This window comes from Pseudophryne corroboree, unplaced genomic scaffold (assembly GCF_028390025.1).
Source record: "Pseudophryne corroboree isolate aPseCor3 unplaced genomic scaffold, aPseCor3.hap2 scaffold_1195, whole genome shotgun sequence".
Classification (NCBI taxonomy): domain Eukaryota; kingdom Metazoa; phylum Chordata; class Amphibia; order Anura; family Myobatrachidae; genus Pseudophryne; species Pseudophryne corroboree.
In genome coordinates, this window is record NW_026967820.1 from 128,604 (window position 1) to 135,906 (window position 7,303).

The following is a 7,303-nucleotide window of genomic DNA, read 5'->3' on the forward strand; positions in this document are numbered from 1 at the left end:
ATGGCCTAACAGGAGGCTTTAAAATTTTCTTTCTAGTGTCCTTCGTTTGGGAGAAAAATGCAAAGGTACAAGACAGCTTTTCCTTGCCAATATCTCTCTTTTGCAAAGAGCTGCGCATTGGAAAATTCAGGGCTATGCCGTGTAGATGATGGCTTAACAGGAGGCTTTAAAATTTTCTTTCTAGTGTCCTTCGTTTGGGAGAAAAATGCAAAGGTACAAGACAGCTTTTCCTTGCCAATATCTCTCTTTTGCAAAGAGCTGCGCATTGGAAAATTCAGGGCTATGCCGTGTAGATGATGGCCTAACAGGAGGCTTTAAAATTTTCTTTCTAGTGTCCTTCGTTTGGGAGAAAAATGCAAAGGTACAAGACAGCTTTTCCTTGCCAATATCTATCTTTTGCAAAGAGCTGCGCATTGGAAAATTCAGGGCTATGCCGTGTAGATGATGGCCTAACAGGAGGCTTTAAAATTTTCTTTCTAGTGTCCTTCGTTTGGGAGAAAAATGCAAAGGTACAAGACAGCTTTTCCTTGCCAATATCTCTCTTTTGCAAAGAGCTGCGCATTGGAAAATTCAGGGCTATGCCGTGTAGATGATGGCCTAACAGGAGGCTTTAAAATTTTCTTTCTAGTGTCCTTCGTTTGCGAGAAAAATGCAAAGGTACAAGACAGCTTTTCCTTGCCAATATCTCTCTTTTACAAAGAGCTACGCATTGGAAAATTCAGGGCTATACCGTGTAGATATAGCACTAACAGGAGGCTTTAATATTTTCATTCTAGTGTCCTTCGTTTGGGAGAAAAATCCAATGGTACAAGACAGCTTTTCCTTGCCAATATCTCTCTTTTGCAAAGAGCTGCGCATTGGAAAATTCAGGGCTATGCCGTGTAGATGATGGCCTAACAGGAGGCTTTAAAATTTTCTTTCTAGTGTCCTTCGTTTGGGAGAAAAATGCAAAGGTACAAGACAGCTTTTCCTTGCCAATATCTCTCTTTTGCAAAGAGCTGCGCATTGGAAAATTCAGGGCTATGCCGTGTAGATGATGGCTTAACAGGAGGCTTTAAAATTTTCTTTCTAGTGTCCTTCGTTTGGGAGAAAAATGCAAAGGTACAAGACAGCCTTTCCTTGCCAATATCTCTCTTTTGCAAAGAGCTGCGCATTGGAAAATTCAGGGCTATGCCGTGTAGATGATGGCCTAACAGGAGGCTTTAAAATTTTCTTTCTAGTGTCCTTCGTTTGGGAGAAAAATGCAAAGGTACAAGACAGCTTTTCCTTGCCAATATCTCTCTTTTACAAAGAGCTACGCATTGGAAAATTCAGGGCTATACCGTGTAGATATAGCACTAACAGGAGGCTTTAATATTTTCATTCTAGTGTCCTTCGTTTGGGAGAAAAATCCAATGGTACAAGACAGCTTTTCCTTGCCAATATCTCTCTTTTGCAAAGAGCTGCGCATTGGAAAATTCAGGGCTATGCCGTGTAGATGATGGCCTAACAGGAGGCTTTAAAATTTTCTTTCTAGTGTCCTTCGTTTGGGAGAAAAATGCAAAGGTACAAGACAGCTTTTCCTTGCCAATATCTCTCTTTTGCAAAGAGCTGCGCATTGGAAAATTCAGGGCTATGCCGTGTAGATGATGGCTTAACAGGAGGCTTTAAAATTTTCTTTCTAGTGTCCTTCGTTTGGGAGAAAAATGCAAAGGTACAAGACAGCCTTTCCTTGCCAATATCTCTCTTTTGCAAAGAGCTGCGCATTGGAAAATTCAGGGCTATGCCGTGTAGATGATGGCCTAACAGGAGGCTTTAAAATTTTCTTTCTAGTGTCCTTCGTTTGGGAGAAAAATGCAAAGGTACAAGACAGCTTTTACTTGCCAATATCTCTCTTTTGCAAAGAGCTGCGCATTGGAAAATTCAGGGCTATGCCGTGTAGATGATGGCCTAACAGGAGGCTTTAAAATTTTCTTTCTAGTGTCCTTCGTTTGGGAGAAAAATGCAAAGGTACAAGACAGCTTTTCCTTGCCAATATCTCTCTTTTGCAAAGAGCTGCGCATTGGAAAATTCAGGGCTATGCCGTGTAGATGATGGCCTCCAGAAAATGTGGAGAAGATGATGATCATCAAAATGAATTATAATCAATTCCTCCGTGGAGACATTTACCAGCAATTGCCTCCAGAAAGTACACAGGGATCTGAGATGGTGGATTCCAGTGGGGACGAATTAATAATATGTGAGGGGGGCGATGTACACAGTGAAAGGGGTGAGGAATCGTAGGATGATGAGGTGGACATCTTGCCTCTGTAGAGCCAGTTTGTGCAAGGAGAGATTGATTGCTTCTTTTTTGGTGGGGGCCCAAACCAACCAGTCATTTCAGTCAGCCGTGTGGCAGACCCTGTTGCTGAAATGATGGGTTCGTCAATGTTTTTCTTTTCAATCTAAGCCCCTGCAGTTTTCTGTAAGAATCTGCTTCGCTATGATGATCAACAAGTCACAAGGGCAAACACTCAGGGCTGGAGGCGTAGATCTTAGGACCAGCTGCTACAAGCATGGCAAAGGTGTCACTATCATTGGTGACACCCAGAGAGGCAGCGAGGGAGATTGTAATGCAGTGCGCGCAGATAAGCAGCGCAATGGTAAAAAGAGGCATGGTCTCATAGGTAGGGGTGTGGCCTGTTTTCCTGAATCTCCATTTTGTTGCTCCGGGTATCCCGGGGGTTGAGTGCTGCACCCGGGGACTAGTGTGTGAGTTTTGCTGGCTCCTGCACAGTGACAGAAACTGGGTGTTGCACATAATGTTACAGTGAAACACCCATATTCTGTCACTGAAGAGGAGCTGGCACTTTGGTGTCACCCCCCTTGGAGGGTGACACTCGGGTGTGGGCCGCAACCCCGTTGTGATGCCACTGACCCATGGGAAGCTTTACGTGGCTTACCCATGTGTTAGTAGCCCCAAGCATCTTTTGTGTTAGTCCCTGAAGAAAAACTTCAAATATTTACAAATACATTTTGTAATCAATGGGCCTAATTCAGTAAGGATTGCAAATTCTGCTAAGTAACAGAATTTGCAATCCTTTGGTTCGCATGCTGGGGCCACCCAGCATGCCGCCTCCCTTCTTGACCACGCTGAAATTGCAGTCTCAGTGCAGTTCAGCGTGATCATAAAAAATGGGTTAGCCTCCTGTTGGTGCAGACTGTATGTGTGCGCAGGAAGCCGCCACCATTTTTGTGATCGCAGCTGTTGCATGTGATGTCATGCAGCAGCTCTGACCACGCCTCCTGTTTCTCCGTTGCCGACCCCATTTTGTAGCCCTGCCCATGCACCGCTCCATCTCCGACTTGGAAATGGATTGTTGCTGACCCCCCCCCGAGCACCAATTGACAGTCAGAAGCGATCGCATTATCTGCGGGGTGCCGCAGAAAATGCAGGCGCATGCGTATGCTCTTAGCAATTTTTGCAGTTGGATTGCTTATTGCGATTGCAATCCAACCTGAATCAGGCTCTATTACCTATCACAATGCACTGCGGGTACTACAAAATGGGGTTAATATAAGAGAAAACCCCCCCAGAGCTGTGCTCCTTAACTGTCCCTGGTGGCTAGTGGAGCGGCTGCCCAGTAATCAGTGTCCACGCCAGTGCGCACATGGCCCACCCCCTACAGCCACGCTGGATCTCGGTATACTGTGGGCACAGAAGTCCCTTACCTCCCTTTCATCAGCGGCCTCGTGATCCCGGAGGGCGGTGTGTGTGTGACTGACCTTAGGAAGAAACCGGAGCCTCCACTGCAGTGACCCAGCAACCAGGGCACGGGAGTATACTGCGCCGCTGGGAGTGATGGAGCTGCAGTAAAGATGTCTATTAGACCTAACCTGCTGCAGCCCTTGTAGATTCTTATAAAAAAAGTTCTTCTTTTCTTGTCAAAATTAATAGCTAAGAATAGGCTGCCTGAGGCAGCCCCCTGTTAAGTGGCCTGCTACTGAAGGCACCAACTACAAACTGAGCTCCCTGTTCATGGAAGCGAGGTTATAGAGCAGGGGGCGCTGAGCATCTTGGGAACAGTCAAAAGCTTTGAGCCTGTTGGTGCCTCAGATAAAGATCCTACTCTACACCCCAATGTGAATCCTTGTGGAGTCCAGTGTACCCCACAGAAGAAATGAATGTGTCACACCCATTGGCAGCAACATTAGAATAGCTGCTGATGGGCACAATTGAGAAAGGAAGGGGGGAAAACATTTGAATCCAGCACATATATGTAATTTGAATATGTAATTTGTACCTTCCTACTTTAAAATGTAATGGATGAACCTCACCCTGTGAGAACTATCTTCATGATCAAGAGATCTCATACGCAAGAAAAGCATGTGTTGGGATAGGGCTGTGGAGGGCGGCTGCTCGAGCACACCCCCGTCAAGTTAAGGAGATTCAACTGAGGAAGCACAAGGGAACTCTTGTCTGGGGACAACAACTGCAGGGAGACCACATCTTTTCAGATGAAAATGAGAGGGCGGAAGGCTGCCTAATACTGAAGCACCCTCAAACATCAAACCATATGCAACAACTAGTACAAGCATTCCTGGGGAAAGGTCTGCAGCAGACGGATTTGCATACGGTGATGTCATCCAAGCAGTGGGCCAAAGTTGGCTGGAACCCTCATCTGCATATGAAAAAAGAAAAGGGGCGCTTGGATGACCCCTAGTTCGCATTGAACACCCCCCACCCTCCTTTGGTGTGGGGCTCATGTTGGCCATGCCCCAGCCCCTGAAGCATTCAAGCTGATTTCTTGCAGCAGCTGGGCACTGTAACAGCTCCAGAGCTGCTCTGTAAGGCAAATAAAAGGGTGTGGGCCCTGCAACACCACCTGTAGTTCGCATTGTGCGTTGGAAGGCACAAAGTAAGCAGACGGGAGAAGTCAGGATAGTGCGCAAGGGCATAGAAGGGAGGGGCTCAAGAAAAGAGAAGTGGAAACAGACAGCAAACTAGGCTGGAGAGAGACCTGAGACAATGAGATCTAAATTATACCAGAGCCAACCAGGGGAAAGCACAAATGCAGTCCCCCCCCCTACCACAAATTATGCAGTCGAGATTCCCACATTTGGGGAAATCACAGAGGTCAGCATACCCAGAATGCAATGAATGAACCTCACCCTGGGAAAACAATCTTCATGACCATGGTATCACCTAAGCAAAATAAGTATGATTTGAGAAAGGGCTGGGGAGGGCCGCTGCTCAGGCACACCTCCGTCAAGTAAAGGAGATTCAACTGAGGCAGCACAAGGGAACTCTCATCTGGGGACAACAACTGCAGGGAGAACACATTTTCAGACGAATGTGTGAGGGCAGAAGGCTGCCTAATACTGAAGCACCCCCCAAACAACAAACCAAATGCAACAACTAGTGCAAGCATTCCTGGGGGAAGGCCTGCAGCAGATGGATTCGCATATGGTGATGTCATCCAAGCAATGGGTATAGTTGGCTGCAACCCTCGTCTGCATATGAAAAGAGAAAATGGTCACGCAGGGCATGGCGGCCTTTGTGGGGTTGCGCTTGGATGACCCCTAGATCGCTTTATACACCCCCATCAGTGTGGGGCTCATGTTGGCCATGCCCCAGCCCCTGAAGCATTCAAGCTGATTTCTTGCAGCAGCTGGACCCAGTAACAGCTCCAGAGTTGCTCTACAAGACAAGTAAAAGGGTGTGAGCCATGCAGCACCACCTGTAGTTTGCATACACACATATATAGGACAGCATCTCTTATATGCCCCAGGGGCAATAAAATAGTATCCTTATCTAGGGTATCCGTCCATGCCGCTACAGCACTACACATACACACCCAGGCCGACGCAATTGCCGGTCTGAGTAAGGTACCTGAATGTGTATAAATGGACTTCAGGGTAATCTCCTGTTTGCGGTCAGCAGACTCTTTGAGGGTAGCCGTATCCTGGGACGGGAGGGCTAACTTCTTGGATAAGCGTGTTAATGCTTTGTCCACCCAAGGGGAGGATTCCCATCGTAACCTATCCGTTGATGGGAAAGGATACGCCATAAGAATCCTTTTGGAAATCTGCAGGAGATTCCCAAGCTTTTTCACATAACTCGTTCAGCTCGTGTGAGGGGAAAAGGTTACCTCAGGCTTCTTTCCCTTGTACATATGTACCCTCTTGTCAGGGATAGGGGGCTCCTCTGTGATGTGCAAAACATCTTTTATTGCCATAATCATATATCAAATGTATTTTGCCAATTTTGGCTGTAACTTTGCATCATCGTAATCGACACTGGAGTCAGAATCCGTGTCGGTATCTGTGTCAACAATCTGGATAGTGGGCACTTATGAGACCCTGACAGTCCCTGCGACATAGGATCAGGCATGGGTTGAGACCCTGACTGTCCCAAAGCTTCAGCCTTGTCTAATCTTTTGTGCAATGAGTTTACACTAGCATTTAAAACATTCCACATATCCATCCAATCAGGTGTCGGCGGAGACACCACATTCATTTGCTCCCGCTCCTCTCTAATATAGCCTTCTTCCTCAGACATGTCGACACACGCGTACCGACACACCACACACACAGGGAATGCTTTTACTGAAGACATTTCCCCCACAAGGCCCTTTGGCAGAACTGGCCCTAATCAATATGATGCCCTAGGCAAAATTTTGCCTGGTGCCCCCTAGCACCACCGCTGGTTCCGCCTCTGACCTTGCACCTCTTTCCCAGCACCATCAACCCTCACCCATAACAGTACTTATTTTGGTGTTTGTACCCCCTATATTTTAAACAGGAACAGTTCGCACATTTGGCGCACAGTCCAAAAAGGGGTGTGTTTTTGCTGGCAATGGGCATGTCCACACAATAGTACCCCCAATTAAAATTCTGCCACACAGTACTGCAATTTTATTCACATTTGATCACGCGATAGTGTCCATAATTCACATTACATCCCACAGTAGTATCACTTTACCTTATAAACGTTACTTCTCACAGTAGTGCTCCTTATTCACATTACATCACACTGAATTGCTCCTTATTTACATTACACCACACCCTATTGCTCTTTATTCACATTAGACGACACAGTAAATGCCCTTTCTATACACAACGCTACATATTAGAGCACCTTATACACATAATGCCACACATTAGTAATGCATTTATACACATAATTCCACACAGTAATGCCCCTTACACATATGAGACACATCATTAATGTCCTTATAAACATAATGCGTCTTACACATTATGACAACCTTTATTAATGCCCTTTTACACATAATGGCCCTCATTCCGAGTTGTTAGCTCGCAAGCTGCTTTTAGCAGCATT

The 7,303-nt window shown here is 46.2% G+C and overlaps 1 non-coding gene across 1 annotated transcript; it reads right to left on the reverse strand.

Moving 5' to 3' along the window:
• Positions 1–5,015: 5,015 nt before the first annotated feature.
• LOC134990955 (U1 spliceosomal RNA) lies at positions 5,016–5,181 on the reverse strand. The gene has a single exon (XR_010195419.1). It is a non-coding gene; the product is annotated as a U1 spliceosomal RNA (small nuclear RNA).
• Between the last annotated feature and the right edge of the window lie 2,122 nt (positions 5,182–7,303).